The 16,959-nt window shown below is 45.0% G+C and overlaps 1 protein-coding gene across 4 annotated transcripts in view; it reads right to left on the bottom strand.

Moving 5' to 3' along the window:
• Positions 1-6,643, bottom strand: part of SFXN1 (sideroflexin 1) — a 50,540-nt gene extending 43,897 nt beyond the window's left edge. For 2 of the 4 annotated variants that reach the window (XM_049874352.1, XM_049874354.1), the window contains exon 1: positions 6,011-6,534. The gene's annotated coding sequence lies outside the window, so the exon portion shown is untranslated. The other 2 variants (XM_049874355.1, XM_049874351.1) reach the window with 2 other exon arrangements.
• Between the last annotated feature and the right edge of the window lie 10,316 nt (positions 6,644-16,959).

The following is a 16,959-nucleotide window of genomic DNA, read 5'->3' as shown; positions in this document are numbered from 1 at the left end:
ACTGCTAGCCTAGTAGACTGAAAGAATAAATTTCTGTTTGTTAAAGCCATCCACTTGTGGGATTTCTGTTATAGCAGCACTAGATGACTAAGACAGTTACCATTCCTTTTTATAGATGAGGACAGTGAGGCACAGGGCATAACTGTTAACTTGCTCAGGTAAGTGGTAGTGCTAGGATGTGAACCTAGCTAGTCTGGCTCCAGAACCCCTGCTTTTAACCTCTATTCCACAATGTCTCCCTCAAGAGGTGGTGGTGAGCATGTAAAGACTCTCTTTGGAGCCTCTGATTCAGTAGATTTGAGGTGGGGGCTAGGAATCAGATTTTTAGGAAGTATATTAAAATCCTCCTGTGGTCAGGTATTTTTGGGAAATGCTATGTTGGGCAGAATGTAAATATGTATACATATATACATATATGTGTATGTGTGTGTGTCTGTGTGTGTACACAGATGATCTACTATTAAGGGAAGCTTTTATCCCCATGCCAGAGGCAATATAAATGTTCAGAAGGCTCCATGGCTATTCACTCAGTTTGCTGGACCAAGTATTTCTGGTTGGTTCCTGCAGAAGGAGGCTTCCTGTCCTGAGGCCCATGCTCCTGACAGCTTACCCTGACAACCTCTGGAATGAGAACTGGACTGGAATGAAAACGGTCTGGATTTGAGTACTGATTCTCTCACTTCCTTTCTAGGACCTCAAGTTTTTCATCTATGAAATGGAGACAAGAGTTGGCTCTCAGAGCTGGCAGAATTAGCAAACTGGGGTATATAAAATGCCTCTGTTAATCTTTATTAAAAGGTCCCTGGGTGGCACTAGGAAACCCTGGTGGCATAGTGGTTAAGTGCTACGGCTGCTAACCAAGAGGTTGGCAGTTCGAATCCTCTAGGCGCTCCTTGGAAACTCTATCAGGCAGTTCTACTCTGTGCTATAGGGTCGCTAGGAGTCAGAATCAACTTGACAGCAGTGGGTTTGGTTTTTTGGGGTGGCACAAGCAGTCTGCACTCAACTACTAATCTAAAGGCTGGTGGTTCAAACCCAACCAGCAACACTGTGGAAGAAAGACCTGGCGATCTGCTTCTGTGAACGTTACAGCCAAGAAAACCCAACTGAACTTTTCTACTCTGTAACCCAAGGAGTTGCCATGAGTCCTAATTGACTTGATGGCAGGTTAGGTTATTATTAATAATTGTAAAGTGCTAAACAAAGGTAGAGACTTTTTTTAGGGGGGCGTATCTGAGGAAATCTTTCTTTTTATTGTGGTAAAAATATATATAACAAAACATTTGCCATTTCAACATTTTTACGTGTTCTATTCAGTGACACTGGAAACCCTGGTGGTGTAGTGGTTAAGTGCTATGGCTGCTAACCAAAAGGTCAGCAGTTCAAATCCACCAGGCACTCCTTGGGAACTCTATGGGGCAGTTCAACTCTGTCCTATAGGGTTGCTATGAGTTAGAATCGACTCGACGGCAATGGGCTTGTTTTTTTTTGGTTTATTCAGTGACATTATGTTCACCATGTTGTACAACCATCACTGTTACCTGTTTTCAATTTTTTTCATCAACAGAAACTCAGTGTCCCTTAAGCAGTAACTTCCCCTGACCCCCAACTCATGCCTGGTAGCCACTAGTAAGTTTTGGTGTCTATGCCTTTGGGTAGGAATCCTTTTTAACAAGCCAGTCCTCTACCAGTGGAAGCCCCTGCTGGTCCTCCTTGGCTGAAATCCTGCCCATGAACGCCATTGGTGGTGGTGGTGGTGGTTGGGGGAGATGGGGGAAATGGAGAGCTGAGCTGCCTGGGCTTTCCAAAGAAGACAATCAGAAATGTCTAAGAAACTGGTTCTTTTTTCCTCCAAAATAAACTGTATTTCAAGCTTTTAGCTACATGCTAAGACAATGCTTACCTGCCAGAAAAAAGGATTTTCCAAAATTTCACAGGAAACAGGTTAGCAAGGAATGTGCCTCATCCGGAAATTAGTAACAATGGCCTTTAACCCTGACTAAAATTGACAATAACTAAGTTGTTAAACTGGAAATTTGGTGTTGGGTAAAACTGTTGCATTTGAAAGAGTTACAAAAAGGCTCTAAGTGCCCACTTTGTTTTGTTAGGGCTGGGCAGGTGTTAAGCAACTTCTCAGTGTCACTGCTGTGTACTGGGTGGGTGATGCAGAGGGTTAAGCACTCAACTACTAACTGAAGAGTTGGCAGTTTAAACCTGCCCAGAGGGTCCTTGGAAGAAAGGTCTGGCAATCCGCTTCCAAAAGGCAATCTCCCATTGAAAGCCTTATGGAGCAGTTCTACTCAGACTTGAATGTGGTCATCATGAGTCAGAGCTGACTTGAGGTCAACTATTTTTTTTCTGTTTTTGTTTTGGGGGTGTGTGTGGGGTGCCACTATGTCCCAAACACTGGGTTTTTCATGCATTATTAGCTCATTAACCCTGCTAACAGCCTTCCAGGATACTTCCCTCTGTTTTGTAGAGCTACTCAGAGAAATTCAATACCATGCCGAAAGTGACCCAGCAGGGAAGTAAGTCTGTCTGACTTTGGAGCACATCCCTGACCCTTTAAAGGCCGGAGGTGATCTGTCTGCAAAGGACAATCACACTAAGTCAAGGAGCCTATGAAATCTATTTACTAATTTCCATTAGGATTTGGGCTGGTCATCCCCACATAGCATTCCTTTCTTATGGGTGTGGCCACACCAAAGAAACAAACAAACAAACAAACAAACCCATTGCCCTTGAGTCAATTCTGACTCATAGTGGCCCTACAGGACAGAGTAGAGCTGCCCCATAGAGTTTCCAAGGAGCGCCTAGTGGATGAGAACTGCTGACCTTTTGGTTAGCAGCCGTAGCACTTAACCTCTACGCCAGCAAGGTTTCTGTGGCCACACAGGAAGTCAGATTACAGATCAGGAAGTTGAATGTGGGCAAAGGGTTAGGCTGTTTCAAAAGGCATTTCCACTCAGCAATGGCTTTCTGTGGCACGTTCTCTGTTCCAGGTTGTGATGGTTAATTTTATTTGTCAGCTCGCCTAGCTTTTTTTGGCACGCTGTTTGGCCAAACACTAGTCTAGCTGCGTTCCATAATGTAATCTAATATAAACTGTAATGTAATTACCTTCCATCATGCAATCTAATGTAATATAACCAGTCAATCAGTTGAGAAGGTTCCCTAGGGTGTGTTCTGTCTCCAGAATATAAATACTTTATATATTTACTTACTTACTCTGAGTTCTTCCCTTTGCCTGACCTATGGCTCTTGGGATGCAAGCTTGTGCGAGTCTTAAGTCTGCTGCCTGACCAATGGATTTTGGATTTGCCAGGCCCCCACCATCTCCTGAGCCACTCCCTTGAAGTAAATCAATCTCAGTCTGTCTCTCCATGCGTGCATGTTGTTGTTGGTTGCCAACCATTCCATTCCAACTCATGGCAACCCCATGTGTGTCAGAGTAGAACTACCCTCTATATGGTTTCCAAGGCTGTGACCTTTCAGCAGATTGCCAGGCCTATCTTCTGAGTCACCTCTGGGTGGGTTTGAACTGACAACCTTTTGGTTAGTAGTCAAGGACCTAACCATTTGTGATATATATATATATATATATTACTGGTTCTATTTCTCTAGAGAACCCTGACTATAATTCTGTGTGAAGAACTGGGGACCTGTCTAGAATCAGGAAGACATATGGAGAACTACCGTCTTCTGTCTTTCTCCCCCACTTCCTCCAATACAGATCCACCTTCCTGTTAACTTTAAAACACCCATGTGAAACGACAATCATTGCTCTTATTCTAGTCCTCAAGAAGAACTTTGGGCTTAAGTTTCTTAAGCAACACCTTAGGGTGGGTGAAGCTCTTATCCATTTCAAAAAAACATAGCAAAACAAAATCTATTGATTTCCACTCTAGATGGTGGCATCAGCCTGTAAAAATGATAACATTCTATCAAACTGTAATGTTTTGGATGTACTCAGCTGACTATATTACCTCCCACTTGAAAGAATCAACTGACAGATGACACATACCGAAACCTATGGAAATATTTTACAAATTAAGTACTTAAAAACTTAATAACTTTGGACTTTGTTATCAGTAAGAGTAGGTTTGATACATATTCTGACTTAATGGCTTTTCATTTTCTAAGACGATAATCATCCTTTTTTTTTTTTTTAATGGTCTACTACAACTGATTTCTTACCTATAACCTCAAGTGCAAGTTTGGTCTCACTCATTATTTCCCTGCTAAACGCATCTCACCACTGCTTGCACAGTAGGGTGTATTTTATTCTAAGGCATTGGAAAGCAAAGAAGTTGCATGGTGGTTCTGTTCTAGGGGTCACTGCTGCCTCTCCAATCCCTCCCAACCTGGTCTTCCCCTCAGCTTTCTTTCCGGAAATTGAGGAAGGCCAAGAGATGTTCCCTCTCAGTTGGTACCTTTCTTTATACATCCCTATGGAATTTCATAAAACTTTCACAGAATATTCAGAGCATTCTAAACATTTTGTCGTCAGATGCCATCAAGTTAATTCTGACTCACAGTAACCCCATGTGACAGAGCAGGACTGCCCCATAGGGTTTTCTTGGCTATAATCTTTATGGAAGCAGATCACCGGGTCTTTCTTCTGTGGAGTCACTAAGCGGGTTCAAACCGCCAACCTTTAGGTTAGCAGCCAAGTGCTTAACCACTGTACCAACAGGGCTCCTTCTGCTTTACTGACTCTGAATTATAACGACCAGTGGCTATACAGGTTGTCTCTCTGACAACTGCAACCATTCATATTGTCCTCTTCTGAAGATCCATAAGATCTAAAAACCTGTGCACTCAATCTAACTCTCGAATACATATTTAGAGCAATTTTACATTTGAGATGGGTGGGAATTGATAAATCCTCCTCTCCAAACACCATCATTTTTGCAAGCAAGGTGACACCTGCAGATACCTCGAACAGGTTCCAGAACTTCTTGGTAAAGCCTCCACTCATCCTCCCAGTCACTTCTGTCTCATCTTACATATCTTATGTATCAAGTCTTCATCCAGCACCATAAGGGCTGCAAAGCCCCTTATTCCCTGCATACCCCCTGCACCTATTACAATGCCTAGCACATGGAAGAAACTCAGTAAACTGTGAACGGACAAACGGAGATAAAATTCAGAGGCACCCAAGTCAAAATCTAGAAGGCAAGGCAGGATAGGGGATTAGGACTGTGCGAAAAGTACAGACTAAATGCCATGGGGCTCAGAAGACAGTTGCTCATGGAGTAGCTAAGTACACTGGCTCTGAAATTAAACAGAGCCAGGCTTTTTCATTCAGGCACTCAACAAATATTTATTAAAGGCCTACTTTGTGCAGACACTTGCTAGGTGCAGGGGATATGTAGGTGGTGAAGAGACAAACAGTCCCTGCTCACATGAAGAGAATAAAACAAGCAGTTAATTTCAACTGGCAACAAATATTATTAAAGAAAAAACACGAAGTGAGCCTTGGGTGGTACAAAATGTTAACACACTAGACTGTTATCAGAAAGGCACCTAGAGGCATCTTAGAAGAAAGGTCTGGCAATCTAGCTATTGAACACCCACTGGGGCACAGCTCTATTCTGACACATACCAGGTCACCATGTGTCTGAAGTGGAATCAAAGGGAATTGTTTTGGTTAATGTAACAAAGGATGTGAGCACCAGGGGAGCAATTTTAGACAGCATAGCAGAGAAGGCATCTTTGAGGAGGTAACACTTAAGCCGAGACTCGGATGGCCTTGCTCTGTGGATGGCCAGCTGTGCGATCCTCAGCAACTTAACCTCTGTGTGCCTCAACTTTCTCATCTGGAGTATGGGGATAACATCAAGTATCTGGCAGGACCAAAGAATGGAAAAGTAAATGGAACTACATAGCCTGGGACACATTTAGTAGGTACTGGGGTTATCATTCAGGGAAAGTTAGAGAGCTGAGACACATGGGGAAAGATCAGGAGGACAGCAAGAAAACGAAAGGCCTTGTGATTACTACTCACTTGCCTATCTCTTCCCTATCAGACTTGAAGTTCTAGGCCAGGGGCTGTGACGTCTTCTCTCTGACTTCCAGCGCAGCTCCAGAGTTAAGGAGCTTGAGGCTCCTGGAGGGGTCGGGGACCACCCGGTCACCCCTAGCAATCAATCGCGCTGTGCACACGGTGGCCTTTCCCCGCGGCAGCCATCTTGGGTATCCTCCCCTCGGCGAATTTTGTCACGCTGCCCAAAGGGACAGCATGGCAGAGCGCGCGGGGACGTGGATGGGTTGAACTCTCCTCCCCTCTAAGGACAGGCCCGCCCCGCCTTGGGGCGCAGAGGGAAGGGGGTCTTCAGGGTGCTGGCGGTGGACAGCTGTCAGGCAGCGGGATGGCAGGGGTCCCTAAGGTGTAGAGACTCCGGGTCCGGGGCGCCCCTGGCACCGCGAGGGGGCTTGCGACCTCTGAGCCCGGAGGTCTCCTGGCAGCCCCGCGCATCCGTGAGGCTCACCGCGCGTTCCCAGCCCGGCCCTGCCAGCCCTCAACCCGCCACTCACTGCTTCGTTGGGCCGCCGCCAGCGTCTCTCGCAGGTCCAGCTCTGCGCCGCCTCCGCCGCCACCGGAAACGCTTCTCCCGCTACTGCGGCCCCGAGCTGCCACCGCCCCTAGCGCGTCCCCGCGGGTCTCCGCGTGCGCGCGCCCCGGGCCCGGAACCAAGAGGCCTGGCTGCGCCCCGCCTGCGGCCGCGCACGGGATGCCCCGGACCCGCCTCCAGATCTCTGCACCATCACCCAGCCTCGCTGCTGGTTGAGGCCGCATCCAGTAGGGCCCGCGCTGTTGCTTCAGACTCGTCGCCAGGCTCCGCGTCTCCATCCTCAACTCCGAAGTCCATCCTCACAGTCATGTGGAACTCTGTTCAGGCAAATGCCATTGGTTTCCGTTTTGGTTTCCCCTAATGGGCTACTCCTTATTGAATCATTTCTTTATCCAGAGCCTTGCATGGAGTCAGCATTCGTTCAGTCACTCATTTATTCACTTAAACCGGTGTTTCCCAGAGTGTGGAAACTGGCACCACGGTGCTGCAAGATGATTTTAGGGGGCAAGTGCCGCGCTCAGATACATGTCCTAAAAAGAACCATTCTGGCCGCTGTGTGGAGAACAGACTGTACGAGAGACTAGGAGGCCGGTAGTGAGGCTACTGCGTTAACCAGAGGAGAGTTGATGGTGGCTTGGACCAGGTTGGCAACACTGAAGGTGATGAGAAGCATTGATTCTTGGGTATGTTTTGAAAACAGATTAAATTTCATAAGTGGTGAAACACACCATGTTCATGTATAGGAAGATTCCATTGTAAAATATACAAATCCTTCCCAGGTTAACCTATAAATGTAATGGACTAAACGAAATTCTGACAGCACTGGTTTGGTGCTAGAATTCTCGCCTTCCATGTGACAGACACAGGTTCCATTCCCGGCCGATGAACTTCATGTGCTGCCATCACCTCTCTGACAATGGAAGCTTAGATTTGCTGCAATGCTGAATAAGTTTTAGTGGAGCTTCTAGACTGAGACAGACTAGGAGGAAAGGCCTGGCAATCTTCTTCTGAAAAGTCAGATAATGAAAACCCTATGACTCCTAATGGTCTGATCCAAAACTGATCATGAAGGTAGTGCAGGAACAGGCAGCATTTCTTTCCACTGTGCATGGGGCGGCCATGAGTTGGGGGCAACTAGATAGCTCCTAACAACAACAAGTGTGTATGAAACTGTGTGCATGACTTGACAAGCTGACTATAAAATGTATATGGGAAAATAAAGAGCCAGAAATAGTTAAAACGATTTTGAAGAAAAAGAGCAAGGTGGAATGACTCACCCTATAAGGCACAAAACTTGTTAAGAAATGGTAAATAAGAGAGGTAGTGTGTTTCTGCAGGAATAAACAAAGGGCCTAATGGAACCAAATAGAGTTACCGGATATGAATCTCTGCATAAACAGAAACCTGGTATAAGCTGGCATCACAGATCAAGGGACAAAGGTTATATATCCATTAATCAGTACTGGGACAACAGGATCCCTACCTTATACCATACGCAAAACTCAACTGTAGGTGGATTAAAGACAGAAATGTGGGGGGCGGGGGGGGAGGGAGGGAAAGCTTCCAAGTTTTTAGCACACAATATAGGAGGATATGTTTGTGACTTTGGGATAGAGCAGGCGTTCTTAAATAAAAACAAAAATTACAAAATGTAAAGGAAAGATTGATAAGTTAGACCTCACTGAAACTCAAATCTCACACTCATCAATGGTGCCGTAGTAAAAATGGTAGTTCACAGACTGGGAGAAAATGTTTTCGACACATTTATCTGGTAAAGGATACATATCTGGAAACTATTTTTTAAAGTTTACAAATTAATAAGAGAAACAACCCAAGAGAAAAACATGCAAAATCCAAGACAGGTAATTCACAGAAAACCATCCAGAAGCAGAAGAAAAGATAGTCAACCTGACTAGTAAATTTTGGCACTCAGCACAGGTTTCACAGATAGTTTTTGGGTGGTACTCCTCATCCTCAGAATTCCTATGAATGCGTAACCAACCTTTGCTCTTTACCATGCCCTGTGCTAAGTGCTGGGCTCAAAAAAGATTAAAAACAAAGAAGTTACTCCCTTCAAAGAGCTTGTGGGCAAGGAGAGGAGATAGACACATAGACATGTAAACAAGTAATTACAATGTATAATTACAAGTCAATGAAAAATTGCAACACTATGATGTGGGCTATACAACTAAGTGCTAAGAGAGTAGCTTTACCTTGTGAATGGGAATGCAAGGGAGGTATACCAGATACAAAGTGTATCAGTTATCTGCTGCCACAATAATGATACATCATAAACAATCACAAAACCTCAGGGACATGCAAAAATAGGCATTTATTTTTGCTCAGGAGTCTACAGGTTGGCTGGGTTTCCTGCTTTTCTGAGCTGGGCTCTGCAGAGCTTACTCACATGTCTGTGGTCAGCCCTGGGTGGGAGGTGGCTTTGTTGATCTTGGCTTGGCTCTCTCAGGTGTCTGGGGCTCAGAGGGGGCAAGTGGGCTGGCTTGGCTCTGCTCCACATCTCATTGCTCTAGCAAGCTAGTCCTGGCATGTTCAAGTGGCAAAGGCAGAAGAAATGAAGGGAGGGAAGACAAAGGAAAGTAGGGAAGGAGGGAGGGAGGGAGAGAGAGACAGAAGTTTGGAACTGGCACACCTTTTCTTTTACTGAATCCTGTTGGCCAAAGCAAGTCACAAGACTAGTCCAGATTCAGGGAATGGGGAGACAGGCTACCCCCTTGAGGCAAACAGACATTGTAAAAGGGTGAGCGTATACCGAGAGGTGGAGAATTGAGGAGATTATTCCAAAGATTCTGTCACTTGTAGTTTTTGCCTGCCCAGCATCCCAATTTCTTTTGAGAAGCTGCCACTCTCTCACTTCTTTTGATGTGGTCAGATTGTCAATCACAGGACTTTATCTTCCCGTACCTGCCACAGTCGTGGATACCATGACCCAAGCTGGCCCAAACGGCATCCTGCCCTGAATTTATATATAGACACTGGAAAAGAAAAGTCATTGTGTGCTTTATTTTGTTTCCACTGGGGTTGCTAAGCTGGGAGAATGGGGAATAGTGGCTTTCAGGGTAGTCTTTTTTGCCAGTCTGCAAAAGGAAAACAGAGCTGAAAGATGTGAGAGAGTCAGAGTTCAGATGACATCATTTCAGCCCCTGGGTTCAGCCCAAGCCTGAAGCTGCATCTACTGCCTGGCTCTCCAGTTATGGGAGCCAATAACCCCCCACCCCAATACACACACACACTTAAAAAATCAAGCTCTTTTGAGTTGGACTCTGTGGTTACAGAGGAGAAGATATTTGAGCTGAGTGCAACTGAATATGGAAAACCAGGAAAAAGTAGGTGGCCAAAGAAAGAAGAAATGAGACGAGGAATTAAAAATGAAAGCTGGTACCTACATTATGTTTCTAGCATCATTTTAAATAAAGGTCTTTCAGAAACAGCTTCCTTGAGGCTAAAGTGCTGTTTTCCAGCCTTGTTGATAACGAAGTCAAGTGCTTGGGAATTTTTGCTAGGCTTGCATCAACCAAGGTTGCAAAACCTTCACATTTTATGGACTTTGAACTGTTCTGGGCATGTCAAAAACAGAACAAAGCTCAAGTCAGCAAAGACGGGGGGACATTTCTGAGCATAGTCCAAGTCCAATGAGCTGAAGAAAGATCTTGCCGAGTATATTGCAAGATGCTCATACTCATGGTGCAACAGGAAATCTGGTGGGAATTAGCTTCTTTCACTTTTAAGTTAACTTTTTCATGAAAACTTTACATTTCCAGATTATACCAGCAAAGTTATTTTTGATCATAAAAGACATGCATAATCACTGTATGAATTTGAAATGTACAGAAAAGTACATGCATTCACTCAAAGCTACCCCTCCCCGGTCTCCCTGTTAGATTTTTAGTATACAGTGAAACCTGTGAGAGCCAGAACTCAACTGGACTGCCTTGGTTTTCCAGGTCTCACAAGTTTTCTGCCTTCAACAGGGTGTAAAAATGGTGTGGAGGTGGTATCTTATCTCCTCTAACTTCACAAGAGAGATGGAGAATCAAGATCAACAGCCCAAGGCGGCCAAGGTCAGGCATGGCTCCTCTCTCCACCATCTTTACCAATTCTTACACCAACTGTCCTCCCTCGGCACTCTCCTTCTCTGCTGGGTTCAATAATTCCTTGCAATGGTCACACAAAACTCACAGAGAATACCCACAATTATTGGGTTTATTAGGGAAGTAACAGGTTACAATTCAGGTTCAGGAACACTCAGGATACAGCTCTTCCATCAGGACAGCCTCTTTCCAGCCATGCTCCCAGGCATTCCTATTTCTGGCCCTGGGCCTCTGCCCTGCTGAGGCAGGTGTTACAAAGCTCTTTAAGTGCCCCAAGATACTATATGCAGCCAGCAAGCCAAATGCCCAAAGGCACTCAGCTTTCTCTCTCCATGGGCTGGGGAGACCACTATGCCATCTCCTGCCAGTCTCTCCTGCCGCCATTTCTCTGCCACCACTTGTCAATGTCTTCAGTGTTACAGCTCTCACTCTCTTTTGGTTCTGTGGTTCCAGGAGCTTCTTAGTGCAGGAATTCTGGGTCCAAAGGACATGCTCCACTCTTGGTTCTCCTTGCTTGATGGGATCCTCTCTCTGCCCCAAAACTGGCTCTTTTTTAAGCCTAGTGGGAGGGCAAAACTGACCAGTCCCTTTGGTGGGCCACAGTTGCCTTATTTGCACAGTCTCACCTAAGTGAATGCAATGGCCACACAGAACTCACAGAAAATACTCACAATTGTGGGATTTACTTGGGAACTAACATGTTACAACTCCCTTCAGGAATCCTCAGGATACAGTTGGGAAGAAAGACCACATAAAAGTGATCCTTCGTCAGCTCGACTGGACTAGACCAAAAGCAAAGAAGTTTCTGGGATAAACTGAATGCTTCAAAGGTCAGCAGAACAAGGGCGGGGGGTTGGGGACTATGGCTTAAATGGACTTCTAAGTCAATTGGCAAAATAATTCTATTATGAAAACATTCTGCATCCCACTTTGAAATGTGGCATCTGAGGTCTTAAATGCTAACAAGCGGCCATCTAAGATGCATCAATTGGTCTCAATCCACCTGGATCAAAGGAGAATGAAGAACACCAAGGTCACACAATAACTATGAGCCCAACAGACAGAAAGGGCCCCATGAACGCGAGACTTACATCATCCTGAGACCAGAAGAACTAGATGGCGCCCCACCACAACCGATGACTGCCCTGACAGGGAGCGCAACAGAGAACCCCTGAGGGAGCAGGAGATCAGTGGGATGCAGTCCCCAAATTCTCATAAAAAGACCAGACTTAATGGTCTGACTGAGACTAGAAGAATCCCAGTGGTCACGGTCCCCAAACCTTCTGTTGGCCCAGGATAGGAACCATTCCCGAAGGCAACTCATCAGACATGGAAGGGACTGGACAATGGGTTGGAGAGATGCTGACGAAGAGTGAGCTACTAGTATCAGATGGACACTTGAGACTGTGTTGGCATCTCCTGTCTGGAGGGGAGATGGGAAGGTAGAGAGGGTTAGAAACTGGCAAAATTGTCATGAAAGGAGAGACTGGAAGGAGGGAGAGGGCTGACTCATTGGGGGAGAGTAAGTGGGAGTATGGAGTAAGGTGTATATAAGCTTATATGTGACAGACTGACTGGATTTGTAAAGGTTCACTTAAAGCACAATAAAAATTATTAAAAAAAAAAAAAAAAAGTGATCCTTCACACTGCCCGGGGTTCAGTCTTACCACTTTTCTATCCTTTTTGTTGAAAATATTTGAGTTTCCCTTCTCTGGCAGGATTCCATTTTACACAGATTCTGGCTTCTGCAAGCTTTACTGTTATTTCCTTCCAGTGCTTCCTTCTCTTTTCTGCCCCATCAAACTTCTCTTTTTCTTGGGATAGAGTTTCAGTTCTCTGTGAACTGTGATCGGGAAGTACATGGCCCAGTGCTGAAGACGGCAGATTCTGGGGCCAGGCCAACTTGAGTTCTCATTCCATCTCTGCCTTACTGGCTATGTGACGCTAAACAAATGATTCATTTCTTAACCTCTCTGTGCCTTCCCTTCTTCACCTCTAAGGTGTGGATAAAGATAACTCCTATCTCAGAGGCTGTTGTGAAGTTTACATGAAATTATGTATGTACAGAGATTAGCATAGCACCAGGCCCTCCACGAGCCTCAGTAATGGAGAGCCATTGGTACAGCGGGTAAGTGCTCGACTGCTAACCAAAAGGTTGGCAGTTTAAACCTACTAACCACTCCGTGGGAGAGAGATGTGGCAATCTGCTTCTGTAAAGATTTACAGCCTTGGAAACCCTATGGGGCACTTCTACTCTGTCCTAAAGGTTCACTCTGAGTTGGAATTCAACTCGACAGCAATGGGTTTGGTTTTTTTGGTTGGGTTATTATCAGTGTTCCAGCTTTCCAGTTCTTATGTTGTTGTTAGGTACTGTTGAGTTGATTTCAACTCATAGAAACTCCATGTGACAGAGTAGAACTGCATCAGTTTTTCTTGGCTATAATTCTTCTGGAAGGAGATTGCCAGGCCTTTCTCTTGCAGAGCCTCTGGGTAGGTTTGAACTGCCAACCTTTCAGTTAGCAGCCAAGCACTTAAGCATTTGCACCATCAGGGCTCATTCCAGCACCTATACCTGTTGCCGTAGAGTTGATTCCGATTCATAGTGACCCTATAGGACAGAGTAGAACTGTGCCATATGGCTTTCAAGGAGCGACTGGTGGATTAGAACTGCCGACCTTTTGGTTAGCAGCCAAGCACTTAACCATTGTGCCACCAAGTCTCCAGGTCCTATAGCACTTCTAAATCTCTCTGCTGGTGCTTACAACATTGTATTTTACCATGTTTTTTTACAGTCCTGTCTTCTCTCTAGGGAGTTCCTGGGTGATGCAAATGGTTAACACGCTTGGCTGCTAAGAAAATCGGCCATTGAAAACCCTATGGAGCACAGTTCTGCTGTGACACAGAAGGGGTCTCCAGGAGTCAGAGTCTAGTCATTGGCAACTAGTAGCTTATCTCTAGACCATGGACCCTTTGAAATAAGAAACTCTGTCTTATTCGATTTTCAATTCCCAGTGCCTAGCACAATGTCTGACACTTGACATTTATTTGCTAAATATGTTGTTGGAATCATAGTGCACATCTTTTATGTTCTGCTTTTTGGGGAAGGAGTCCCTGGGTGACATAAACGGTAAATGGTTGGCTACTAATTAAAAGGTTGGCTGTTTGAGTCTGTCTAGAGATGCCTCAGAAGAAAAGCCTGGTGATCTACATCCAAAAGGTCACTGCCATTGAAAACTCTACGAAACACAATTCTACTCTGAAACACATGGGATTGCCATGAATCAGAATGACTCAGCAACGGCCAGTCTGGGGTTTTTGGTGATCTTTTATACATAGATCACCACACCTTTCTCACGAGGCACCTCTGGGTAGATTCAAACTACCAACCTTTTGGTTAGTAGCTGAGCACTTAACTGTTTGCAACACTCATTTATTAAACACTGATTGTAGATTAGCAATTGTTCCAGGTTCTGGGGATTGTACACTGAATTGAACAAACTTAGTTCCCTCCCCTCGTGCAGCTGACATTCTAGCAGTGGAAGACAGATAGTAAACATGATGAATAAGTAAAACATAGAGCATGCTGGAAGGCGGTAAGTGCTGTAAATAAATAAGGCAGAGAAGGGTGGCAAGAGTGTGGTGAGGGAAGGCCTCTGAGGAAGGTGCCGTTTCTCAGTTGAATGACCTGTAGAGCATTCCATTGAGTGGCTGTATCATTAGCCACTTAACTTGGTAAGGGTCATCTTGCCACACTATCAACTCATGCATGTTTAATGCAGTATGTTTTTAGTGTGTTTTAATCTCAGGGGAGGTGAAGTGTTGGAGATTCTGGGTCCAGCATCTCAGTAGAGCCTTATAGAAGCAGGGAGGTGGGGGAAGAATAGTAGATGGTGCCTCCTGTGAGTTGGGTATGTACTAGTCACTTTGACAAACATCCTCTGTAATCCTCACTGGATCCCTAAGGGGTAATGTGATAGTTAAGGTATGTCAACTTGGCTGGGCTGTGATTCTCAGTGGTTTGCAGTTATGTAATGATGTAGTTTGGCAGTTATGTAATGATGTAGTCACCCTCCATGATGTGATCTGATGTGATCAGCCAATCAGTGGTGAGGGAAGTTTCCTTGTGGGTGTGGCCTGCATCCAATATATATGGACATTCTAGCAAAGCTTGCTTGCTTGTTCTGGACCCTGCATACAGCTCGTCATCATCTAATCTGGTTTCTGGGCACGTAAGCCAGTGGCCTGCCATATTGCCTGCTGATCTTGGATTCTTCAGCCTGGCAGCTACTGGAGTTAGGAGAAGCCTCCAGCCTGATGCCTGAACCACAAACGTGGGACTACCCAGCCTCTACAACTGCATGAGCCATTTTCCTGAGTTAAATCTCTCTCTCTATATATGTTTCACTGGTTTTGCTTCTCTGGAGAACCTAGCCTAGAGGTACTGAGAGTGGTTCTAGAGAAACAAAATCATAAGGATGAGTGTTCTAAGTTGGTCCTCGAGCCTGACTAGTCTTAAAGGCACTGATGGACTCTGCCTCCAGTAGTAAAGAAGGTGCTGCTAATCTATAACATGAAGTGGCACTATTAATATGCAAAGGATCACACCAATAGATCAAGTATTGGTGAGAGGTGAGGATATAGGTGTTCATATGTTTGATACTTTTCTACAGTTTTGTCAGAACAAGAAGCATAGGGAATCTGGTTGGCTGGTCTTACTTTCACAAGACAAAGAAAGAGATGAAATCAGGGCTTCAGAGTCACAGATCAAGCACCACATAAAAGATCTGAAAGCTACTGCTTGTGCCCTGAAAAAAAGTCTTATTTCTTGTAGTAACTGAGCTGATGTTGCTGAAAACCAGATCCAGAGTTTTATCTTAGGGGTGGCTGAATTACACACCACTTGAATCCCCAACCTTGAATGGTGTCTGAAGTAAAAGTGAGGACATTCATTGGGAAGAAATGGGATCCTGAAACTTGGGTTGGGGACATACAGGCAGATAATCAGGAAGCTGGGGACGCTGAGCGCCTAAATTCAGTTGAATCACTCCTACCAACAGAACCAACCCTTTTACTCCTTTTACTCGCATCTGAAGAGATCTCTCCATCTTTGTCTGCTAAGCCAAATCTCCCCGATAAAACCATTATCCTTTCCACCCTCATCTGATGAGATAAACCCAGCTGTGCCTAAAGATTCTTTGAGATATTCCCTGGGGTGGTGCCTGTGGCATTGCCTGGGGCAGATACCTTACAAGACACAGCAGAATCCTGCCAGGACCCACTTCAACACCCAATATTGCTTCCAGACCTATAACTAGACTGAGTCCCAGCAAGCCCCAACGTGTGACCCAGGAAGAGGTACGCTACACTCCCAAAGAACTGCTCAACTTTTCTAATAAGCACAACCAGAAACCTGGGAAGTAAGTATGAGAATGGTTATTAAGGGTGTGGGATAATGGTGCAAGGAACATAAAGTTGGATCAATCTGCATTTATTGATATGGGCCCACTAAGCACAGGTTCTTCATTAAATGTTTTAGCTTGAGAAGTTAGGAAAAGATCTCATAGTTTATTTCATTGGTTTGCTGAAGCATGGATTACATGACAGCCTACACTAAATCAAGTTGAAGTACCAGACCTGCCTTATACTGTAGAAGAAAGTATCCAAAAGCTTAGGGAAATTGGCATGTAAGAGCGGATTTATCAGGTTAGACCCACAGATCCACACATGGAGTGCCCACACATGGAGGACACAGCTTTTACCATGATGGCAAGGAACAAATTTGTGAAGGGAGTCCCAGCATCCTGGAAGACTGCTGGATTGCTATTTTATAAAAGTCAGTTTTGGCAGTGGAAATTCCCCTAACTGAATTAAGACACCTACCTACAATGGGGCTGATTTGACCCGGTGGTTGTAGGGGCTAAGTGCTGCACTCAATCGACAAAGACAAGGTGGGTGTGGTGACTGTAATGGACAGCAGAGTCAAAGCAGTAATCAAAATAGGCTGATTTGCATAAACTTATGGAGTTGGCTACTTAGTCATGGTGTACCTAAGAGTGAAATAGACGGGAAATCTACTAAATGTTTACCTAATCTGCACAAGTGGGAGAATTCTAGGTCAAGTGAATGGCAGTCTAACTCAAATGGCCAGAATAGAGGGTTGTGGTCACTCAATCAATTCCCAGACTTGAACCAGTTTACAGGCTCACAACCCCTTGAATGAAGGGAGGCCAGTCCCCCTGAGGAAAGATCCCACTACACTGCCAAAAATTTAT

Source organism: Elephas maximus, chromosome 2, assembly GCF_024166365.1.
Source record: "Elephas maximus indicus isolate mEleMax1 chromosome 2, mEleMax1 primary haplotype, whole genome shotgun sequence".
Lineage (NCBI taxonomy): Eukaryota > Metazoa > Chordata > Mammalia > Proboscidea > Elephantidae > Elephas > Elephas maximus.
Note: the sequence above shows the minus strand (reverse complement) of the source record. Positions and strands in the feature narration are given on the sequence as shown.